General features: G+C 40.4%; 1 protein-coding gene across 5 annotated transcripts in view; it reads left to right on the forward strand.

The window, feature by feature from the left end:
* sema5ba (sema domain, seven thrombospondin repeats (type 1 and type 1-like), transmembrane domain (TM) and short cytoplasmic domain, (semaphorin) 5Ba) overlaps positions 1-25,939 on the forward strand; it is a 239,458-nt gene continuing 213,519 nt past the window's right edge. For 3 of the 5 annotated variants that reach the window (XM_034147138.1, XM_034147143.1, XM_034147139.1), the window contains exon 1: positions 2-341. The gene's annotated coding sequence lies outside the window, so the exon portion shown is untranslated. Of the gene's footprint in view, positions 342-25,939 lie in introns of all 5 variants that reach the window. The other 2 variants (XM_034147142.1, XM_034147144.1) reach the window with 2 other exon arrangements.

Raw genomic sequence — 25,939 nt, forward strand, 5'->3', positions numbered from 1 at the left:
CGGACGGACGCGTTTTTGTTGCGACACTCTTCCAGCTCTTCGGGGGTGTCCAAGCGCACTTCCTCCCCATTGCGCTTTCAAATCTTTCCCTTACTATCCCAGCTTCTTACTAACCCCCCTCCCCCACTTCCCCCGGCCCCCCTCCCCTCTACCGGGTGGTTTCGTCCGACTCTTGCGGAGAGAGAGAGCGCAGTTGTCGGCTGCAGGTCGCCGGAGAGGGACGCACCACAGAGGCTGAGGACGCAGCACTAGAACCCGATTAGGTTCCGTTTCTATTGTTTCTCTGTGTATCTCTGCCTGGCATTTGTCATCAACTTGGGGAATTACAATCATCTTCCAAGGTAAGAGGAAAACCACTTTTTTCCCCTTTCTTTTCTTTGGGAAAATAACTGAAATGACTGGTAGAAAAGCACTTTGTTAGGTGTGTTGTTGTGCACCAGTTCCCTGCTTGTGTCGAGCTTTAGATTTACAGGCGGAATGGATTAAATTCGAATTTGGATTAAAAAAAAAAATGAGCACAATAGCATGCTTAAACTGGAGTAACCTGCTTAGAAAAATAAAAAAATATCCCTCCATCAATAATGGATTGGCTAAGCTGTGTTCGCCACGTTGTGGGGTCCGTTTTTCTCTGGACCATTTTTCTATCAGAGCCAGGTTTAAGCAATGTGGCGGGTTTCTCTTTATTCTAAGCCTTTAACACTTTTGTGCCCACTTTAACTGTTTGAGGCGAGGGGTTTTGTCCGTTGATAGCATGTGTTATTCAGAGCAGTAAGCGGTTCCTTTATGCCAAGCCAGTTTTACTTTCCACTCACGTTTCATCCCAGGATCAGAGGAGCGTTTGTGGGCTGCAGGATCAGCCTGTGCAGCCACATTAGACTGTCTCAAACTTACTTTGTGCTGCACTGTATACCGATCCAGACCAATGCATGCAAACTTCAAAAATAATCTCATGGGGAAATTTAATTGACATAATCTCTCGGGAAAATGCATTGTCTAAGTGCTGTGCGTCTCGCTTGCATTGTTTTTCCTCAAATTGGCTTTTTTTCGTAGCAAGTAGCAACCTATTTGGGGTATTTTGGTGTGAAATTTACCATCTTCTTGTCCTTATCCAAACTTAGCTTGAGCATACTGTCGTCCTTCTTAAGACTGCCCATAATGACCTCATTGCTTATCAATTCCAATTAGCACATTGGCTTTTACGCGCGGAATGTGCACCCTTTACGCACATTCAGAGGGGGATTTCAATTAATGTATTCTTTCCAAATCCCAGCCAACGTTCGTGGGACTAATTCTGCATGAAAACACTTCAATTCACCTCAGAAAGTCATTATTCATGAGCCTGTCACATGGATGAATTGCTTGTCCATTTCTCCCCCGAAACATAGCCTATACAGATCTGTTGTATTTTGGATTCTGAAGAAGGATAGGGTTAGCTACCCAGAGCTGGGGATGTCACACAAAGACATACAGTGTTATAAAATGAGACAATTTCCCTCTTGCATGTGTTAAAGTTGATTATTCTGAAGTGCATTGTTGGGTTGATGTTGCATATCGACAGAGGGCAGTGTTGAGCAGCTCTGACAGCTGTGAGAACACCTTGCCAGGTGAACTTTTCTGCATATCTGCTGTATCTACACAAGAAGAGTTATGTGTCTGTGTCCTGGAGCAAAGGTGCAGCACTCATCAAGCTTTCATATATTTAAACTTAGGGGAAGATTGCTTTCGTGGAGTTTTGCTTGTGTTGCTTTTCCTTTTTTCTGTTGCTTGATTAAATGTCAAGCACTTTTTGAACAACAGGGAACAGCTCTAAGAGACATTTAGTCCAGCTGGAAATGTCCTAAGCCTAACTATCACATTAATCAAAACACATTTTCTCTTAAAAAGCTTTTTTTCTTGCACCACAGTAACCAGCACCACCACCGGGGCTTTTAGAAGCTTTTTTAAGAGCTTCAATTGTTTTAATGTGGTACATTTTATTGAGCCTCAGTGGTTCAGTGTCTTCAACAGCATCAATGAAGAGCCCTGTATTATTCATTAACACTCAAATGGCTCTCAAATGCAAATGAGAATGGCTGGTTTGGGTTTTGGGAAACATGGCAGATGACATAATGCATTTTCTGTGTGAAACCACTCTGCTTCTTTTTGTCGTGGGCAGAACATATTTATATAGCAGTCCCAAAATAATTTCATAACTCTAATTAGTGATTCAATATTCATATTAATATCTCGCTTCAGTATTATTCCTCCAGTAGAATAGTAATTCATCACAAACACAGCACACAGTCTTTTATTCACCCTGTCTGGAATTCAAATGCCCTTTTTATTTTTCTCATTCATCGAATATCTCATTCATATTTTTGATTGATATTCATATATTCTCACATGTTTCAGCGCGCCCACATGCTTGTCTTACGGATGATTAACACTTTTGTTATTTCGAGAGCTGTTTTAGTATCCTGGGTCAGTCTTTTCAAATGGAAATCAGGTTTTCTTCTTTGATGAACTTATGAGGGCTCTTGACAGGTCCTGGTGGGGGGGGGGGACCGGACCAGCAGAGCAAAAGAGATCTGAAACAAAACTGTATTGTCGCCCCCCCCCCCCCTCCAGACCCCTCTTAAAACACCTCAATGTTCACTTTCCCTTCTTTCCCTCTGCCTCTCCTCAGTGTCCTTGTAGTTACAATATGTGAAAGTGGTTTTGATTATACATGGAGATCTGTCCGTGGCATCTGATGTCGACATTAATAATTCATTTTCATTAACTAATATGATGTGGAGTAGAGGAGCCGACAGCTTCTTCATCAACATTTTAATGATGCATATTTAAACTGTGCCGTGTGGATTATTTCTGTTGGCGGATATTATTCAAGAGGGGACAAACGGATATGAAAGTTTAATGTCTGGAGAACTTGATCTCTCCCGCTCGTCCATCCGATATTACCTTTCTAAGAAAAAGGAAACAAAGCCATGTTCAATATAGTCTGACCTCCACCGCTGTGTGTGTGTGTGTGTGTGTGTGTGTGTGTGTGTGTGTGTGTGTGTGTGTGTGTGTGTGTGTGTGTGTGTGTGTGTGTGTGTGTGTGTGTGTGTGTGTGTGTGTGTGTGTGTGTGTGTGTGTGTGTGTGTGTGTGTGTGTGTGTGTGTGTGTGTGTGTGTGTGTGTGTGTGTGTGTGTGTGTGTGTGTGTGTGTGTGTGTGTGTGTGTGTGTGTGTGTAAAGAGATAACAGACAGAGACGGATAACAAATATGATTCAGTCTGGATTGAGGTCACACTCTCAGTACTGTTACCCTTCACAGGTCCATACAACTAGAACATCTGTTTTAAAGAAACCTATTCTTTCCATATCCCAGCAAACTTGTTGGACTAATTCTCCATTTCCACCCCAAACCTAGCCAACAGATCTGTATTTTTTTTGGGGTTCTGAAGATAGATGAGTGTCGAGGAGAAAGCTAACCGGAGCTGGGGATGTCACACAAATAAATAGAGTGTTAAAAAATAGGACAATTACCTTCTTGCATGTGTTAAAGTAGATTATTCTGAAGTGCATCTGACACCTTTCTAAGAGAGAGGAAACAAAGACATGTAAAATATAGTCTGATCTCCACCGCAGTGTGTATGTGTGTGTGTGTGTGTATCTGTGTGTGTGTGTGTGTGTGTGTGGGTCTATAGAGATAACAGACAGCGACGGATAACAAATGATTCATTCTGGATTAAGGTCACACTCTTCCTACAGTAACACTGAACAACTTAGGTTGAACGCAATAATATCAAGTTCAAATAGCTTCAACTTAATATTATGCTTTCCATTAACCTAATACAGTAATTTGTTGACATAATACATTTAATTAAAGTCAGTGTTTCAGTTTCTTCAGTGTGCCCTTCACATGTCTTCAGGTCCATAAAACTAGATAATCTGTTTTGAGGAAAAAATAATCCGTGTTCCCGGAGTTGACGGAGTGTTTTGTTATTTCAAGGTGCTGCTTTTCATCAACCAAAACCAAGACAGAAAGCGACAACTGGTTACAGCGTGACGTTTCTGTATCTGTCATTCAGCTGTTTGGCTTTTCATGCACGTCAAACAAGCACTCACAGGAACCAGACCTCAGTTTATGTATGCGCTGTAACACCTCATGCTCTTTTTCTCAAATCATACTTGAGAGCGGCCTCGACGAAGATGCATTTCCACGCTTAAAAAACCCCCCAAAAAGGATGCTCTGAGAACAGCTGTGAGGCAGTGAGTGGCTAGCATAAATAACATGGTTCTACCTACATTTGTATTGTTAAATGTAGATCTGAAACAAGTATTAAATCAATCCTTTGAATGATCAGTTATCATCGATGGCTTTTATGATGCACCACAGCCTGTTAAATATCTGGATGTGCTGCTTTTCTCTGTTGTATATGATTATAAATTGAATATATGTAGTTCTTTGACTGTCAATTGAACAAGCAGTGTGAAAATGGCACCAGGAACATACTTAGGCTGAACAGTTAAACGTAATTTTAAAAACCAAGAAAGGATGCTCTTATACTGGTTATATGGCAGTAAAGCAAACATGTATTTTTGATTCATAGGTGAATTGTACCTTTACCACATTTTTCTTTTTTTAAACAACTACTCAATTTCAAAACCTTTTAATACTGCCTTCTGTAATGCTTCAGAATAAACTAGTTGCGTCTCAAGATCAAATTGTTCATCCATTACACAAACCCTGTTTTAAAATAAATCACATCACTTTATTTAAAACCACTAGCTATAAAAGAAATACAAATAAGTAGACACAACCACAAACCTTGAACCTTCTCACCTTCAATAAAAGTCTTTTTTGTAACCCTGTCAAACGTATTAAAATAAGAATGTAGCGACGTGCTCCGCTGATCTTTTGCTCTCCTTTTGCCTGGTATGTGAGCGTGAAGCGGAGAGATTTTAGACTTTTAAAGTGGCCTTCTTGAGCAGGATTCACATGGTAATTAGGTCAGGGCACACTGAGGAAAAACAAAGCTGTCCACATGCAGAGATGTTTGAAGGAGAGTGGAGATGCTTGTGGCTCCACATTGAGAGGACTGCAGCCACGTTGGAGTGTCTATATGCTCGATGTTATGCAGATATAATGGCAGGTTTCTGGGCATGTGACTTGCGGTGGCAGCCCGTCTTCACCATGCTCTTTATACCCAGAACACAAAGCCCTGCTGCCTCGTCACCTGACTGTGATTATTCTGTCCTATAGCGCTGAAAGGGATGTTGCAATTTTCCGTTCACAGTCTCTGAAGCCTGATTGAGGTCCTGCGCCCCAGTGCGCCTCGTATTATTTAAAATGAAATCATTCCTCAGCTACGTGACGTCTTCTGCAGAAACATACACATTTTGGCTGAGGCTTGCTTTTGTTTCTGAGACTTCTGTGACCAATTTAGCTGTCAGCTCAAAGTGCAGCTTGACAGATCCAACCCTAACGAGAATATGCCTTTGACTTTAGTTCAGTCTTTTTTAAATTTTTTATTTAATATCTTTATTAAATTGTTCAAATACAACACAAAACAGAACAGCTCAGACATGACATGACAAGTAAGGTACGTACTGTAGATAAGAATTAGAAATACAAAAAACACTGCACAATGTAGGGTTCTAGTCTTTTTAAAGGTCCCATGTCATGGCCATTTCCACTGATCATAATTACATTGTTGAGGTATACTAAAATAGATTTATACTGTGCAATTTTCCAAACTCACATTGGTTTCGCATACAGCATCTCTGTCAAGCATGTGTATTCAGCAGTATTCACTCTCTCCACTAAACGACTCGTTGGAGCTCTTGCCCCCCCCCCCTCCCTGTGAGCCTAGTGTGCTCCGATTGGTCAGCTCGGCCACTCTGTTCTGATTAGTAAACCACCAGAGAGGCTCCGCCCATGTCTAACAGTGCTTTTTTCGGCTCGCTCTCGGAACGTCAGTCTTATAATGGCGTCGGTACAGCCGTATATTTGATACGCTAACTAACCGAACTGTACCTACAACTGTTGTTATAGAAGAGTAAGTTATTTTTACCTGTAATAAACTACTACTGTTTGATGAGAAATCAAATCATGGTTTGCTATATATGAATGATATGTTATAGGAGCAAATCATTCAGGGAAGAAAGGATAGGCCTACTAAGTATTTCCATCAAACTTTATTTTTAGAAATGTACAAAATGAACATAAATATACATATATACACTGTATATCATCCATTCCTCTCCGTTGTCGGCATCTTGCCTATCGCAGCCGGGGCTTTTTAGGACGAGGCCTCAGTGTGGTAGTCCCGTCCCCGTCATGTATTATCCGGCAGGATCTGGCTGGACGAAATCAAATGCAAATCACAAAATATTAGAGAAACTTAGTTGTTTTTAGATTTGTTAGTAGTAGTTGTGGTAGGAGTGTGGATCTATCTAATCCATCTATCTCATCAACACAGTAATTGTAAATTGTCGTTTCTTATGATAACAGTTTCAGGAGCTTCCTTTTACAATAATAGCCTGTACAGTAAATCAAGCCCAAGGACATTTAACTAAGACTCACAGATTTTATAGAACTGGTAGGATTTGTCAACACTTGTAAAATATTCCAGGGGAACCAACTCAAATATAGTTTTGCACTGAGAGATGGGACCTCATCTTAAGTCCATTGTAGTCATATATTTGTCCTAGCAGCGAAAGTAAGGACATCATATCATATTTGACCACCAACACTAGTTAGTGTTTTGATTGGCAGACCTAAAATCAAAGACAGCAGGTTTCATCTAATATTTCTGCAGTTTACACACTGAAAAAACGGAATGCTTCATGACCTGAGGCACTGGGTCAGGTACTAGTTCAGTCTTGTATTCAGGTTAGTGGGAGAATGTGCGTGAGCAGAGTTGGTGCAGTCTGAGATGCAAATGAATAATTTCACGATGTCTGTCTGGGTCCCTTCAGCCTCCCCAAGAAGTCATTGTTTCTGAGTGTGTGTGTGTTCTCTGGTTGTAACCTGGCCTCTGTCTGCCTCAACACACAACCTCGTCATGTGTGAAATGCGATACGGCTGCAGCGTCTCTGCACTCTGTCTGCTGCCTCGCTAATTAATGCTCGACGCGACCCAACAGTCTCAATTTGTCCCGGGAACGTTATCATCATTGTTCACCCTCCCCTTTCCTGTGTTGATATTACTGTACCTCCAAACGGGTGAGTGGAGATTAGGGGCAAGCTGTCTGTCAGGCAGGAATATAGCTTGGTTCAACATGTAACTCAAACATGTACATTTCTAAGGTTTAGTGTTTGTTATTGAGGGCTTTTGTCAACGTTTCTATAGCCTCTTAAATCTGAGGATTTGCTGCATTTACTCTGTTTTATTATATGCTTAACATTTTAATATCTTTAGTTTTTGGACTGTCAAACATAACAAGCAATTGGAAAATGTTACCACGGTCTCTGGAAACTTGTGATGGATATATTTCTACAATTTTACAGGCTGAAGTAATTTGAATTGTGTTCTTCCATTATTCCAAATGTCCCCATATTTCTGAGATTTTCTTTATGACTTTGCTTTTCACTTAGTCGCCAAGTACTAGCGACATTTTTTTGCTTTGCACATGCTTCGATAATGTGTTTTTCTGCCAGAAGCTGTCGTAAATTGACATGTTTACCCATTTAAAACCATGTTTTCATGATACAATCCTAACTGCATTAAGGATTTCAGTCATTGGACGTCTGGATGTTCAGTTATCAGCGGAGCAGACGTTGGCATCAGACGAACGGTGGTGGAGAAAAACTGATTTTTATGTTGAAACAACATCTCCCACGCTTTTTAGAAACGACACTAAACTCTGTATTTTGTTATTGTTTTCATTCAGACAGCCTTCGTGGCAGAAAATGGCATATTATGCATATGTGGAGGAAATAAAAATACTCATTTGTTGCAGCCTTGGTTTGATACGCACATATTTTTTACAAACTGCTGCAAATCATCATGAGAAAGTCCCAGTGCTTTTCTCCTCTATTGCTCATTTGAAGGACATTTTTCAAACTGAAGGTGTTTTTCTGAAGGCGTCAAACCATTCAGTATTTCCCTTCCTCTCACTCACTCTCATTGTTATCCCCCGTGGTATTAGAAGAGGTGTAAGCATGCGCTCATACCTGCGTGTGCGCATGCGTGCATGTCTGAGCAATTTGATTTTTCTCTTTGTGTGCGTGTGAAGCGGACGTGAAGGCATGTGCCCTTTCTCTCCTCTGTTCAGCCCCAGCAAGGTCTGAGCAGGGCGAGCATAAAAGGGGAGAAAGTGCTCGCACAGTTGATTTGGCCATTGTGGGGGGAGGAACACTATTCCTATTGATGCTCTGGACGCATGGCTGAAACCCCTAGAAGCTTTAGGAAGGGAGCTTATTCAAGGCTCGATGTGACCCGGAGGACTGGGTTGGAAGATGGGTGTTGAGACCTTTTGTGGGGAGGGTGGGAACATTGTCCCTGCTCCGCTGCTTAAGAGGCACTCTGAACCCGCTCCGAGGCTGATGGGCTCTCAGGTTGTCTCTGGTTTTAGCTTCACAAGACTCTGGAGCGGTCTCTTCTGTGAGAGGTGGCATGAGTTTTCAAAGTTTTCAAAGAGATCTGAGAAAAAGTTTGACTCAAGGCTCAAATAAGAGCATCTATTATGATTTTCATTGCACTAGTAGAGATTTGTTTCAATATAGTATTTGTTAGAGCCACAATGAATTCAAAGTTAAAACAAAGCACAAGCATAATTCAGTTTAAAAGGATGTACAGAAACACTTTTTGGGAAAACTATGAGAATGAAGAGAGGTGATTGAAGATGAGAAATTATTGTATATGTATGTATAAATGTAAGTAGGAATAACTTGCATAATGATTTAAAGGACAATCATTGATCAAGTAAGGGGTGGGAATTAATAAGCCTCCTACTCCCTTTCGGACACATATGATTTATTATTATTATTAATATGAAGACTTTTTTTTGTTGAATATATAAATATTATCATGAATGTGGATACATACTGTATTTGAACAATACGGTATTCTGTTTTTCACATTTTTTATTTGTTATTTTTTTAATCTGTTCGAAATAAAGATTGAAATTAAAGTTATTATTTAGATTCATAATTTGATAAATGAATTAATGATGGAAAAGGATTGATATTGCCATGGTGAATATCTTTTGATGAAATGATTGTTCATTTTAAATCGTAAATATGATCTGTTTCCTTGTACCTTCCGGTGTTTATTTAAGTGAGGTAATTGAGGACAGCCGCGGCGCTCTGAGACCTGATGAGACGGGGAGCGGAACAGTTTTTCGACCGCAAATTGTAAACAGAAATTAGTGTTGCAAATTGGACTGCAAATGTATAGTTTATATACGAAAGTATATCGCCAAAATATTGATTTAGATTTGTTATTTTGAGACTATTTAAGTCAATACTTTTTTGTTAATAAATTACATTTTTTGACTGAAAACCTTCGGCTGCTTATTGCTTTGGATTGCGTGTCGTCACCCCCGCTCTATAGTGGCAAACTACAGTATTGTTGTGGCAATTTAGCACTCGCAACTGGAAAGAATGAAACAGAGAGTAATCAATAAAACACAAACACAGATATAGTTGATCAATTATTATTTCGTTGTACAACAATCAATAATAACGAGGAAACATTACCTTTGCTCTCAAGCAGTCACAGTAATGCTCCAACGAGCACAACGATCTCATGTGCTTTATACGTATGTAAAACACACACGAACATACACTTGAACATAGGGCTGCTCGATTATGGCAAAAATCATAATCTCGATTATTTGGGTCAATAATTGATATCACGATTATTAAAAACGATTATCCATTTACTTTGAAAACATCAATTTATTGGAGAAAAAAATGTTGAACAGTATGTTTTGAACAGTTGATTACCCTGAACTTGAAGTATAATTCAACTAATAATAATAATAAAAAAATTATCGTTTTATTTCGATTACGTTGTTTTCGTAATCGTTGCAAGCCATAATCGTAATTGCGATTAAAATACGATTAATTGAGCAGCCCTACAGCTAACACACGAACATCGTCAGGTCTCCTAAACTGTGATATGTTCCAGATGTCGAAAGGTCATTATCTCATGACGTCTTTAGGAGTCTTGCAGGATATTAATGATCCAATTAACAAACTATATATACGTTTGCACATGAACGCACACACTTTCCTTTACATTAACTGACACACAAACCTCTATAATGATGATTATAATCTAATCAGCCTCTTTGAACTTCCTCTCACATTGAGTCAGTTTGACTTAACGTGGGAACATCTGCTGATAATTGCAAAGACCATTGATAATTAGCAAAAAGACTCATGGGCCTCTTCTGATCTGGAAACTGTAATTCAATAACATTCAGTCATTATAGTTATATTGAGAAGGTCCAAGACTTGACATAACAGTATCAAGGATTCAAGGATTCAAGGATTCAAGGCTTTTATTGTCATGTGTACATAGCTACAGTGTAGGTATGACAATGAAAATCGTAGGTCACCGGCTCCTCCAACAGAGCAACACAATACAACAGATAATAGTGCAAGTAAATAAAATAAAATAGAATATAGTAGAAACAGTGCAGAATAGTCTATATACAAGTAATTTGAATATTGATATATATAAGTTGCAAACAGATGGATGTTCTTTTCAAAAGTTCAGGTGTGAGCTAGTCTTTTTTGTAACTTATTTGTCCCTGAATATATAGAAATCCAGGTATTTGGACAAACATATACCTAAACATTGTTGTATTCAAGATTCAAAGGCTTTATTGTTACATGCACAACAGTTACAGCGTGGGCTAAAATAGTCTTAAGGCTCAAACACAACAATACACTTAAGGCTTAAAAACATTTAAAGAAATCAAATAGTGCAAGTGACACAACAGTGCAGGTAAAATGCAGGAATAAGGAAACGATACACGTGCAAAATTGGATGAGATAAGATGGAAAGTCAAATGATATACTGTACAGTGTATAGTATATTTGTTTTGCTATGAAAAATTGACATGCAAAGCGTAAATTGTGCATTTGCTAACTTACTTACTTACTACACAAAACACCAACAAATCATGTAGATAGGTATGTTAAGTCCTATTCTGATATTAAAGTGGTGCATAAACATATTTATTTAATGTATGACATGTCAAACACATTGTAAACATGTGTATAATAAAGTGTCCATTTGCTTTGAATCCTCCACTTTCCTCTCAAAGATGTCTGGGTTCCAGCTCTTTCACTTTCAAAAAGCTTCACTGTGCGCCGCGTAAAGAGACCCTCCTAATGGAATCAGGCTCATCTTACCCTGCCGTACCCTCTAAAAGTGTTATATCTTCCAAATGGAGTCACAGGGTGAGAGCTTCTTGAGTCTGTGCTCCGAGAAGTAATAGGTTTGCAGTCAGCCTGCCAAACAAGGCTTGGATTAGCTCACATGCAGCTCCTGTGCTATTCATCTGGCTGCGTATTTGCACAGTGACGGGAAACATATTGACTTCATCGTATGTTTCACCATTGTTCTTTTGTGTTTGGGATTATTTGCATATTAAGAGGCTGTCGTGTTTGTCATCTGAACAATAACAGCGGGTTTTGGAAGCAGATCCGAGTTCCTGATGTGTTTACCTAAAGTTTTATTAGCATTGGTTTGTTTCCAATATCATACTTTGATTAACTGCTGCTGATAGCTCGTTTAACCGGCTCATTAGAGAGCAGCACATGCATCTCTGCTGGTCAGACGCTTTCTGTTTGCATATCCGTGTGTTTGTGTGCATATGTGTCTGTTTGTGTGCATATGTGTGTGTTTGTGTGCATGTGTGTGTGTCTGCTTCTACACTGTATTTGCAGTAATGGCCAGGAAATCAGCAGTTAGCGTTAGCAGGCAGCTGGTCTCCGTTTTCCCCGTCAGCAACAACCCTGCATCCCCGTATGGCTCGTGTAATTGGACCGCCACATGTCAGGCTGTGATTTGCAGTATGGGCCTAATGATTTTGCAACACTTAATATGATGAGCGCAGTTGTCCCTTTGTCAGATATTTGCTTTAAAATGCTACGGCTCATATCCCATGTTCTTCCTGACTATCAATAATCTTTATCTTTTAAAAATAATATATGTTAAAACAATAGTTTTTTGGGATAAGGGGTGGGATTAAATAGGTGTTAAGGTCTTCCCACCCCTTATCGGATGTGTAATTACGTCGTAGATAATTTGTTTATATATAATTTGTAAATCAGTAATATTTTTGTTGACAGTGCTTAAGTTTGTATCGTATAATAATTTTCATTTTTCATTTCATTATTATTATTTATTTTTTTTTGTATTAGTGTTTTACACGTTCGAAATAAATCAAATCAAATCAAAATCAAACTCTCGATGGGATTAGTACCAGCTCTTTTCCTGAACCTTGTCGTAACATCAACATTTGCATTTAAGCTGGACCATATGACCTACAAACAACAGTCATAATGACAAACCTGACAATAATCTTTAAGATAATCCATCGGTGCTTTGTATTTTCTTTCTGGAGTTTGCTCAGTTCTGATTTCTTTGATGGATGAATTGATTGCCAGATGGATTTATAAACCTCCTCACTGAATGCTTGGATAAACGTTTGGTTATGGGATTGGTGGTGGTTGTAGCTCTTCTCAGTTTTGATCATCATCAGGATTAATAATGACAAATAATATCCAGGATTTGTTTCCCTTATATATATTTCTTCATTTCTTAATTAGTTTTTATCTTTTGCCACATTGTTCTGTGTTGTCGTTGTTGCTGCTTTGATTTCACTATTAATATCTTAGTATCGTGGTCTATTTGTTCACTGTCCATGCTAAGAGCAAATCAAAACAACATTTCAAGTAGTATTAAATATAGGATTCAGTGATGGTTATAACATGTGTTTTGTGGTCCAGTGTTATTCTGTAGTGATGTGTAGGAAAGAAGGACGCAGAATGCATCACAAACTGATGGGAAACACAACATGGACATGAACATTAAATGCTCTTGAGTACAAAGATGCACAGAAAGCAACCTTACTATAGTTTCTGATAGTTTCTTTATTATTTTGTTCATATATTGTTGGCTTATTGCATTTTCTGTGACGGTTACATCCTGCCAAATGCTTCATGCTGCATTATGTGTCAGTACTGGCCCTGACCCAAAGACACAAAGCCTGCATGATTACATATCTCTGAAAAGTCGCCTGATATTCTCTGCTTTCAATATTTTCCAAACCCTCACAGTGAAAAACGCTATCACCTTGATAATATCATCCTATATGAATGAGCGTATAAACAGTATTTCTCTATCTGCTTTCAGGGCTTCTGGTCAATCTTCTTCTGGATAAAGAGAGTGTGTTTGTGTGTGAGACACATTGTGGTTGTGAATTGAGAAGTATGTGACAAAGGGTAGCAATAACACAGACCACATACTCTTTTATGTGGCGTTTAAAGGCCTTTTCCACATCTCAGATGCCAAAACATCTCAGAATTCTCACAGAGAATCCAACAGGGCTATTATTCAGTGTCAGCGTCTGATAGCTTTTCCTATTCGACCTGGGTAGCAATGAGCTGTACTCCAGCTTAACCTGCCAGACGTTCACGAGAAATTATTCTACTCCGTCTTTTGACCTTTTTGTTCGGCTCTTGCCAGAAATCTCTTGGTCTTAAGCCAACAGACAGACTTCAGTTTTTCTCCACCAAAGTGGCTGATTTGTGATTTGTGTGTGCATGTGTGTTTCTGGACTTTAATCAAGAGCTCATTAGTTAAGGCGAGACACTACAGGTGAATAGGGTAATCTTTTTCAACTTAAAGATATCGGCAAGACATTTCTCCAGTTCATTAATTACATTAAGACAATTGTTTTTTGTATTACAAGTTTTCTGAAATAGCATGTGAGCCATTATCTAATTCAATATGCGCATATTTTAATACATTTCAGGAACACAAACCTGACCATTGGATAAAGTCAGGTTCAAAATTGTTGTTTCATTTTGTAGTCATATTAGACTGGTGCTGAACATGGAGAACATGTATGACCACGTGTCTTCAGCAGAACAGCAAACACTCTGAGTGCAGGCCCTCTAGAAAATGACCATGGTCCTCATTTGATGTTTGACAGCTTCATCATTGTTCTGGCCACGGCGTAAAAACATTTGTGGCTCAGGCTGTGACCCGCAACATGTATTTGACATGCCAAACCCGAGAGAGTTTACAAAAATACATTCAATATTCAAAGAAAACTATGCACGTCTGGAGGACTGGAGCAACTCGAACAAAAAGATGGAGGAAGTCTCGGCCAGCGACTCAAGGGGCTTTACGACCCAGATATTTGATGTAATTTTGCCTATAAAAAATGCATTATTTTCCTTAAAGAGGCCTTATTAAATATATATAATATTCTTTAAAGCATGGAGACATGTCACAGTAGAGACACTACATACTATGAACATGAAAAGTAGCAGAATATTTCCTCTTTAAACAAATTGTCTATGTTTTGATTGTGTCTAACTTTTTTTTGTCTTCGTTAAATGTGTTTGCTGGTTGTTTCCTTTGTGCTTGATATAACATATTATTGTCTTCCCCATTTGTTTGGTAAGTGTTAGTTTGGGTCCTCAAACTAGGGGTTTATCCTGACCTCATATATTTCTGACAAACATGTCAAACAAATATGTTTCAAACAAAACAAAAGTGGAGCAAAAAATGTTCATTGCATATTACTTTCTGCCCCCCTCAAGCTTCAAGTGTTTAATCGTCCACCACTGCGTTCGGTTCCTGGTTGGCTTTGGTTACTATGACGATAAAAGTGGATTTCGGCAGGAGGGTCGGCATCAGACCTCGGCTGACGGAGAAAGAGAGGCGTGTGACAGTGATTAATGTCACGCGCAGACTCTCAGGGGCCCGTCGTCACCTCTCAGTGTTAACAGGCATGTCGGCCCCCAAAACAACAGCAAGGCGACCAAGTTTAATCATCATCATGTGAATTATTTATTAGAAAAAAATCCATTACATGTGCATGAAAGCCGGAGTAAATTGAAATGTTGGATTACAAGCCAAGAAGGAAATGAGATTCACCTGTGTGGCTCTTCCAAAATCAATCCCCCGCTATCCGGCTGATTAATGGAGAAACATTTGTCTCTGCCTCTCGCCTCTCATTCAGAAACATCAAACAAGCCGAGGTGGCCTCTTCTTCCCCAGGTGTGTTGGGAAGACGGACGGCTTGTTAACTGTTTGGGAGTCACGTGGGTTTTTTCGGTTACAGTGCAGCCTGTTAACAAGGAAGTGAAGTAATGGAAGGCCAGAGGACACCCGTCTGTGAGATGGAGATAAGCAGCCGTGCGTGCTTCCTCGTTTCCAACCCAAACAACTGGATATTTGGCATGTGCATTATAAGCATTGCATATTCGTATTCTCCCTTCATATACGACACATTTCTCTGTAAAGAAGCGACCTCAAAGCTTTGCCGCAGTTCCTGTTCCTCTTTCATGTCCCCCGCCTCGATCTCAAGGTCCATTAAAAACTCCTTTTGAGGATCTTGGTCTCCTCCTGAGTTCTTTCGCACTTCACCGCACTTTCCCTCCCATGCACCTTTACTACCCCTCTCCCCCGTGTGTGTGTGTGTGTGTGTGTGTGTGTGTGTGTGTGTGTGTGTGTGTGTGTGTGTGTGTGTGTGTGTGTGTGTGTGTGTGTGTGTGTGTGTGTGTGTGTGTGTGTGTGTGTGTGTGTGTGTGTGTGTGTGTGTGTGTGTGTGTGTGTGGTGTGTGTGTGTGTGTGTGTGTGTGTGTGTGTGTGTGTGTGTGTGTGTGTGTGTGTGTGTGTGTGTGGTCCATGCAGCTCATACCAGCAGGAGAAAAGTCTTCTTCCTCTTCAGTGACCTCAACACCTGCATGGCGCCCCTCCTCACCGCCGCCAAACCCTTTGTGGCTCGACCCTCTGCATTCACGTCTTTGTAAAGCAGCTCAAACTCCACAAACTATGTGAATCCAGAGCAAAAGGTATAGTGCAAGACATGATGAATGAGCTCCAGGCATACCAGAGTCCTTTGTGTATTCATTCAGCGACAGGAGGTAACATTAGCTTGTCATTTTTTACACACCTGTCAGGCTTCTTCACTTCAACTCAATGGAACAAGTGTGCGGTCCTGTTTTTTTTTATATTTGTCGTTCCCAAATTGCTCCACAGGTATAAGTTCAATATGAAGGAGGTGCAGCACTTTGCAGTGACGTGTAAATCAGCTGCTGGATGTTCGAGGCAGAGCAAAAGTCTACTCTCCCTCTCAGCAGATTGCTTTCGCCAGTGTTGGCCCACAGCCTCGTTCATCACCCACCACGATAGCAGCTTTAGTCAAGCCTTTTTCTTATTTTTTACTATGGCTGAGGTCCCAATAGTGACCCTGAAGCTTCTCTCTATTACACAGTGACACATATAGTCCTTAAAAACACATATTTCTGGAGTTGTCAACCACATTTTACAAGCTTTATTCTGTGAATGTAGAAGGCTCAAGTGTCATTTGTCATAGGGGGGCGTGTGGCGCAGTGGTAAGAGCGTAGGTGTTCGGATCAGGGGGTCACAGGTTCAAACCCCACTGCAGTCAGCATGTCATTGTGTCCCTGGGCAAGACACTTCACCCCAAAATGGCTCCTGTGGGGATTGCCCACAGAATTGAGTATGTAATGTCATTACATGAGTTAGGGAAACTCCCTATTTCTGGACACAAATAACTCGGGATGCTTCGTGCCATTGAACAAACTTCCGCACGATGGAAATGGGATGTCAGCCTAAAGGAAAAGTGTGTGGAGATAGTGGAATTAACTAGTACTGTAACCAGACGGCAGCACCTTCCTATTTTTGAACCCAAATAACGCTTCATGCTATTGGACAAACTTCCGCACGATGGCTGACTTTTTTAAGGCAGGAAAAGTGTTCATAACATGGGTACATTAGTGGTCAAAGTCGGGCAAAATGTTTTAATTCAGGAGGTTTTAAGTGTCGGTTCACTTGTCTCACACACCCAGGGTGATTATGATAACATATTTACCCAGGGAAAGTGTTCAAAACATGGGTACATTAGTGTTAAAAGTCTGGGGGAACTGTTTTAAATCAGAACACAGACACAGACAGCAGCATGCAGCACCTGGCTCTGCAACCCAGGAATAAGTGTCTGAATCATGGGTAGAGAGTAGCATGCAGCACATGGCTTTGCAACCCAGGAATAAGTGTCTGAATCCTGGGTAGAGAGCAGCATGCAGCACCTGGCTTTGCAACCCAGGAATAAGTGTCTGAATCCTGGGTAGAGAGCAGCATGCAGCACCTGGCTTTGCAACCCAGGAATAAGTGTCTGAATCCTGGGTAAAGAGCAGCATGCAGCACCTGGCTTTGCAACCCAGGAATAAGTGTCTGAATCCTGGGTAGAGAGCAGCATGCAGCACATGGCTTTGCAACCCAGGAATAAGTGTCTGAATCCTGGGTAGAGAGCAGCATGCAGCACCTGGCTTTGCAACCCAGGAATAAGTGTCTGAATCCTGGGTAGAGAGCAGCATGCAGCACCTGGCTTTGCAACCCAGGAATAAGTGTCTGAATCCTGGGTAGAGAGCAGCATGCAGCACCTGGCTTTGCAACCCAGGAATAAGTGTCTGAATCCTGGGTAAAGAGCAGCATGCAGCACCTGGCTTTGCAACCCAGGAATAAGTGTCTGAATCCTGGGTAGAGAGCAGCATGCAGCACCTGGCTTTGCAACCCAGGAATAAGTGTCTGAATCCTGGGTAAAGAGCAGCATGCAGCACCTGGCTTTGCAACCCAGGAATAAGTGTCTGAATCCTGGGTACCTTAAGTGGACCAAAAGCCCTATGATGAGTGAGATGTAGAAGGACAGTCAGAAAATACCTAGTAACGATGTTTTTAATCTCTCAGCTAAACACTAGAGTAAATGTAAAGAGGCTCGTCTAATGGTTCACATTTATATACAAAAAACAGCACGTCTAAATGGTGTACTAAATTGCTTTGCCTGCTCATATCTGCTGCATCTGCTCGGCAGCTAACCATATATTTCTGTAACATAGAGTCTGACCTCGACCAGTAGGCAGAGCTATGGGGACATTTTAAGTATAGTATATGAGCCTATCTTGTTCTTTGAAAGCTGCATTTATTTTCCCACTTCAGAGCAAAATAACTCCAAAACAAGATAAAAAAACCCACAAGGCTCATATTTTCTCACCATAGAATGTATGAGGTCTGTGTTCGCAAACATCTGTCCAGAGGTCAGACATAAGCATTTGCATCTTGCTCAATATTCACTCTCATTTTAGCTCTTTTCTAACCCAATTCCTTATAAAAACACCCTAAGATTGGCTATTATGTGCAGTCAAACCAAAACAATGAGCTACAAGAGGCTAAACGGCTGTTTTCTAATCCTAAAAGTTACAAAAGGGTGCTACATTTTTATTAGGTAGGTAGGTAGGTAGGTAGGTAGGTAGGTAGGTAGGTAGGTAGGTAGGTAGGTAGGTAGGTAGGTAGGTAGGTAGGTAGGTAGGTAGGTAGGTAGGTAGGTAGGTAGTAGGTAGGTAGGTAGGTATAGGTATATAGATGGATGGATGGATAGATAGAGAGATGGATGGATAGATAGATAGAGAGATGGATGGATGGATAGATAGATAGAGAGATGGATGGATGGATAGATATATAGATAGAGAGATGGGTGGATGGATAGAGAGATGGATGGATGGATGGATAGATAGATAGAGAGATGGATGGATAGAGAGATAGATAGAGAGATGGATGGATAGATAGATAGATAGATAGATAGATAGATATATGGATAGATAGATAGATATACGGATGGATGGATGGATGGATGGATGGATAGATAGATAGATGGATATATGGATGGATGGATGGATGGATGGATGGATAGATAGATAGATAGATGGATGGATGGAGAGAGAGATGGATAGATAGATAGATGGATAGATAGATAGATAGATAGATAGATAGATAGATAGATAGATAGATAGATAGGTACTTTATTGATCCCAATTTGGGAAATGTTTGCGTTGCATATAAAACAAGGCAATAAGAGAAATTAAGACACTAGAAATAAACAGTCCAACATATTTCTGAAGTAGAAATAAAATAGCATTAAAAAGTTAAAGAATATAAATGTGGAAATACACATTTCCAGTAACAAATATAATGCAGGTTATTATATATAAATTAATTGTGCAAGAAATTGATTATTCAATATTAAATTGAATATAAATGTAAAATGTACAGTATTAATTTTCTTAAACAAGCCTTTTTCACCTTATTTTGCAACCCTACCCTGGTTTGCTCTGCTCATGCACACCTGGCTGGATGGAAGGCTGTGTGATGAAGGAAGATAGATGAATACTTACGCACGTCATTGCAACAGCACTAGCAATTACCATGGGGTCAAACAGGCAGGTGTGTGTTATATAGGCTCACGCTGCTCTCTCATTTTCTGCGCCGCTCGTGGTTTCGCTTCTCATTTTTGCTCGAGTGAATTACGATGCCCTCGGGGAGCGGTGAGAAGACAACAGGAGAGAAATTACTCTTCTTGCAGCTCTTTCAAACACCGTTTTTTTTTGCAACTTTCACATTGCAGACATGGGTATTGGTGGGAAAACTCTGAGTGAAGGTCTGCAGAGACAGAAGCAGGCTGGCACGACTCAAAAGCTGTTATTATACAAAAGCAGATGTGTCAGTTTGAGCGCTCGGCTGCCCTGCACGTGCTCTGCAGTGAGGTTGCTTTTAAAGATATCAAAATGTTGTGTTTACTTTGATGTCTTTGGTCATTTTTTGTTGGCATTGTTTTGTTAGAATATGAAAAAATACTATGAGAAATATTTGTTTTAACGTGAGTTTCGTATATGGCTAGGCAATATAATAATAATAATAATACATTTGATTTGTAAAGCATCTTTCATTGCTAATAGTAATCCAAAAATGCTATGGTAAAAAATGCTACTTGATGCAACAATATTATCTAATGTCATATGTATATAATAGTAAAATCACACATTTCTTCTGCAGAATTATTTTTACTTTAGTACATTTAGCTGATAAATCTTCTGTACTTTTACTTAAGTTAGATTTTGAAGGCAGGATTTTACTTGTAATGGAGTATTTTATCATTAATGTATTATCAAGTAAAGAATTTGAATACTTCTTCTTCCACCACTGAGTCACGGTCAGACATGTTTGGGTATAAGAACATAAGGAAAACACATTGGATTGTGGAACAGAAACATGAGCATTAATCTGCTTCAGTTTCTGGCTGCAGGGACTAGCTCCCATTCAGCCTCAAGATCATTGGTGAGCACACTTGCCAACCCTCCCGATTTTCGCGGGAGACTCCCGATTTCACTGCCCTCTCCCTGTTTCCTCCAGGGGTCATATTTCTCCCGCATTTCTCCCGATTTCTGACAAAATCAGATTTAGTCATGACTGTTTCCACTCGGACTTTAATACAGCTACACCATTGTTTGGTTTCCATGGTAGCGCGTCTCTATGGTAGCGCGTCTCTTTAGTAGCGCGTGCAACTGAAAGTCTGAGAGGGTGAGGCAGATAGTCACAGAACACAGAACAAGAATCGACAACTCTACTCGACCCTCTGCTCACTCCTTTCCAAGGGTGGTGCTACAGGCCGCAACTACAATAAGCATGTCAATCTAACAGCCCCCCCCTGCCCCCCCGCTATCCACTAGCACCCCCCCCCCCCACGGTGGTTTTGAAATGCTCCCGATTTCTGAGGTCTCAAGGTTGGCAAGTATGCTGGTGAGGTCCAACACTGCTGTCTGGCTCACAGTGAGCACTCCAGGTGTTGCATGGGGTTGAGGTCATAACTTAGTGTAGCCAGTAGCCAGTCATGAACTCAACACTAGAGTTAGAAAGCTACTTCTTTATGTAGCAGGCCTTGTGCACATGCAGGATAATGTCATGTTGAAACAGGAAAGAGGTTTCCCTATGCAAATGTTGAATCATTATTAAACTTACTGCTGAAGCACTAAGATGTTCCTGTTTTTGGAGCTGAGGGAATCAGAAACAGGTTTATTACCAGGTAGGTTGACACGTACGAAGAATTTGACTTGGTGCCGTGGTGCATACATAAAAGTCAAACAAAAATGTAAAACACGGATAGAGAACTAGAAAAATATTTAAAATAATAAAAAATATAGTAAAATATAACAGTGTTTACATAGAAATGGAATGGAATAAAATATGGAATAAAAATCGGCAGTAATACTAAAAAAGAGAACAGATATTGTTGTACATTGTGTGCATTAATGTAATGCTTAGAGACTTGACCCTAACCATGGAAAACAGTCCCAAATCAGCATCGCAGGGGATTCCAGTTTACACACTATCTAGTTTTTCTAATAGCCCGCTATCTTAGCTTCAGTTCCTCTCAATCCCTCCTCTCTGCCCTGCGTGTGTCCCTCTTGCACATGCAGGATGATATCATGTTGAAACAGGAAAGAGGTCGTGTAAATGTTGAATCATTATTAATATAACTGCTGATGCACTCATCTTTTTGGAGCTAAGGGACTTGACCCATTGAAAACTGGGAACAGGGAATTCCAGTTAACACATCATCTTGTTTTCGTTATAGCCCGCTCTCTTAGCTTCAGCTCCTCACAAGCCCTCCTCTCTGTCCTGCATTTGTCCGGCGTTTGTTCCACAATAACCCGCCGCGGCTACCCTTCCTTGCTGCTTTCCGACAGCGTGTCCCTGCTGGCATGACGCCCAGACGCTCTTGGGCGATTTACAAACCAGCGGTGATGGCAGGCCGTGCCCACGCGTCTTTGACTTTGCTGAAGATGTTCTCCTTTTCATTACGGCGGCACAAATGACAGAGGGCCGCTTGTACTCTGCGGCAAGGGAGGATAAACACGACGTAAAACACCGGCTGTTGATCAGGGACGGCCAATTTGTGGTGTTTGGACTGTGTTTAACTTCAGGTGTCCCTCTGTGTTTCTCTACATATCTTTCTTCTGTGTTGTTTTATCAGAAAGTAACCTGCAGGCGATCAACATGAGTGTTTTCTATTTCTGTGAGGGATTTGTATTAGCAGGACATTCCTGGTGAGCCTGCAATCCTTTGTTCTTTCATGAATTGTGTGCCTGGGATTAGTTTCATGAAAACACTACAAATGATTGTTTTAATCTTCAACAAGTCATGCATTTGAAATCCTGGGGCACAGTGAGACCTGAGGGAGATTGGAGTTGTGTCTTGTCATTTATATGAGCTCGCTCTGCAGGTGTTGCAAACACAATATAACAGCTTTTATATGTGAGACTCTTGTGTTTACACTGCAGCTCGCTTGTTCTCGGAACACATTCAGCCATGTATGATGTCCATGGTTTTATGAGGTTTTCAGAATAACAATCCAGCTGATTTTGAAATGAAAGCAACACTTCCACGGAGAATAGGTTTCAGGAGCAAGATGTATAATTGTTTCATTATAAAAGAGCATAATCAAATCCTTTGGGGAAAGTAGAGAAACCGCAATCAAGTTGTTTGGGTTCTTTTCTCCGTTTCATAATTATAGTGTCATCTTTTCATAATAGTAATTATCTTATTGTGATCTCTTCAATTGCTTGATCATGGTACCATCAAAATCTGTGTATTAGTCAGAAAGGCTCTGATTAAAGCGTCGGGAACACTGACTTTGACGTCCTCTTGTCCTTATATTTATTAAGCCTTGCTTTGGTGTGTGTGTATGAGTCATCTTTGCTCATTTTCAGGTGTATATCAGTATGTAGTGTCTCTACTTTAAAGAGTCCTCTCCTCCTGATGTTCAGGTGTATATCAGTATGTAGTGTCTCTACTTTAAAGAGTCCTCTCCTGCTGATGTTCAGGTGTATATCAGTATGTAGTGTCTCTACTTTAAAGAGTCCTCTCCTGCTGATGTTCAGGTGTATATCAGTATGTAGTGTCTCTACTTTAAAGAGTCCTCTCCTCCTGATGTTCAGGTGTATATCAGTATGTAGTGTCTCTACTTTAAATTAAAGAGTCCTCTCCTGCTGATGTTCAGGTGTATATCAGTATGTAGTGTCTCTACTTTAAAGAGTCCTCTCCTGCTGATGTTCAGGTGTATATCAGTATGTAGTGTCTCTACTTTAAAGAGTCCTCTCCTGCTGATGTTCAGGTGTATATCAGTATGTAGTGTCTCTACTTTAAAGAGTCCTCTCCTGCTGATGTTCAGGTGTATATCAGTATGTAGTGTCTCTACTTTAAAGAGTCCTCTCCTGCTGATGTTCAGGTGTATATCAGTATGTAGTGTCTCTACTTTAAAGAGTCCTCTCCTGCTGATGTTCAGGTGTATATCAGTATGTAGTGTCTCTACTTTAAAGAGTCCTCTCCTGCTGATGTTCAGGTGTATATCAGTATGTAGTGTCTCTACTTTAAAGAGTCCTCTCCTGCTGATGTTCAGGTGTATATCAGTATGTAGTGTCTCTTCATGTCTCCATGCTTTAATGTTCAAAAAGCTCTTTATTTTTCTCATACTGCCTGTGCTGCAGCACCTCTTTTCACCCTCTGTCTGAAACCAGAGCCCAGTCTGCTCTGATTGGTTTGCTGGCCGGCTCTGTTGTGATAGGTCAACCGTTTAGAGATGTCCCGCCCCTTAGCCTATCACGTACAATGTGTTAAAGCACTAGCCAAAAGAAGTGCGAGCGTTATATAGTGATGTCACTATGTTCAAGAAGTAAACAATGGAGTCCAATGGAGGCGTTTCAGAGAGGCAAAAACGATACAACACACTACAGGAAAGAGAAACCACAAAAAACATAATAGGGACTCATTAAGTATAACATTTAGGTCCGAGTCCTTCTAAATAGCTTTTTAATGTGAGCAATAACACAAGGCAAGGTATCCTGATATAAGGTCCAGGACGGCAGAGATGACATTTTCTGAAAGCTAGTAAAACAGAAGCATATTGGAATGATGATAAAACCAAATTGCAATGCATGTGCACAACTCGATATGGTTCCATTGTCATGTCATTGTCAAATACATATCAAATCAAATATACCCCCCCATCCCCACCCCAGCATAAAATAAATCAACAACAACAAAAATGAAGAAAACAGAGTAAATTAGATAAGTATACACATTCTAATAATAGACACAACAAAATAAAACAAAATGACAAAATATATACAACACCTACAATATTGGTTTAGAAATTGAAGTAGCCCAGATTTCAGCAACACTCAAATATATACACACTCATCTTCAAAGAGTTAATCCAGCTTGAGCAGCCACAAAGTCAAAACCACAACGGTGACTTTGTGATGACGCATGAGGCAGATCGACCTCGCTGAAATGAAATATTCTGAAGTGAGATGACCTGGCGTGGCTCCAGCGTTTTGGCCCTGCTTCTGCTGACAACAGCCGTTTGATCCTGAGGACAGAGGACTGGAGCTGCTGTATACGTGAGTGTGTTTCTGACACTCCGGCCTCCAGGGACACCCCGACAGCCGGCTGGCACAGAAATGTGACGAAGACTAAAGGACTCAAGGCGTCCTCATCTTCCTCCGATGCCACTTCTCTGTGTTTCGGTGCCAGGGAGTCAGAGGCACCACAGGTGGATGATTTCAAAGCGTACTGTACACCCGAAGGCTACGAGTAAAGAATCGACGACGTGCGAAACTGACAAGAGTGAAAAAGAGAGTTTTTTGGCTGACGATAAAAGCATTTATTTCCTCTCGATCAGATTCGTCTGTAAGCACCGCTGAGAGGGTTGATGCTAAACATGCACTCATCTGTTGTGATGGATGCTTTGGCTGCCAAGCGTTAGTGTACCTTTTTGACTTTTTAAATGTTTTAACGTCCGCATTTTCTATAAATTGCTGCTTTTTTATGGGCTCTCTCGCTGACTGAGTGAAACCCATTTCAGCCGTGCTGTTTTTCCCATAAATGATTCATAACGGCGCATTAATTGTGGCGCATCTATCAGGATTAAGAGCCCATCATCCTGCCTCCACACTTGTTTGTGGCTTAGTTACTTACTGGAAAGGCACTTAATTCAAAAGGCTTCTATCTAATGTCTTCATTTAAAGGCACTGAACATGCATTTTCTTCATCAGCTTCTTACTAAGGGCTGAATTAAGTCAAGACGGGTTTTTTTATATTGCCAAAAATTAATGTACAACACCCTTTAACCACCACTTTAGATGAGAAACCACTTATTTTTGGTACAGTTTTGGTACAAAATGTTATGTATAAATGAGTTTTTGCTAGTTAGGCAAGCTGCTAATATGATTAGAAGTCTAACATTTGAGATTTTCTTTGGTTTAACAATCCCAGTATTGTTCCCTTGTGTATTCATATTTCCAAAGATCACTGTACAAAACCCTTTATCCTTCATTTAGGTTTTCACACAGACATACAAATGTTTTCTTTTATTTAGCCAAAGTTCAAGTCACTTTCATGATTAGATCCAACAAGGGGACCTATCATGCAAAATGCACTTTTTGATGTCTTTTTATACATCAAGATGTGTCCCACGGCCCTATCAGAAAGTTGCTATCAGAAACAATGCCCGACTGTTTTGGACGTAATATGGTCGGTGTTTACATTAGCATCGCTAACACTCGGAGCTAACCTGTACTGGAGAGCGTGTGTGTGAAGAAGCAGGAAATAAAAAGGAACTCACCTTGTGGTATAACCGGCAAGAGAGAAAGCCTTTGAGCTCCATACTGTTTCAGAAACAATCCTTGATAATCCATGATATGGCGTTTCATCACGGCAGTATTTAGTTTAGACAGTAGCTGCCGGGTCCCGCATGAGCTCAGACCCCTCCTTTTTAATTTCTTATCAATTTTTTTTTAAAGCTTTATTCCCAAAATCAGCACTTTTGAAACAGGAAGTGAAATAGAGGGATATGAGGC

The sequence above is a fragment of the Trematomus bernacchii genome, unplaced genomic scaffold (genome assembly GCF_902827165.1).
Source record: "Trematomus bernacchii unplaced genomic scaffold, fTreBer1.1, whole genome shotgun sequence".
In the NCBI taxonomy this organism is placed as follows: Eukaryota; Metazoa; Chordata; class Actinopteri; order Perciformes; family Nototheniidae; genus Trematomus; species Trematomus bernacchii.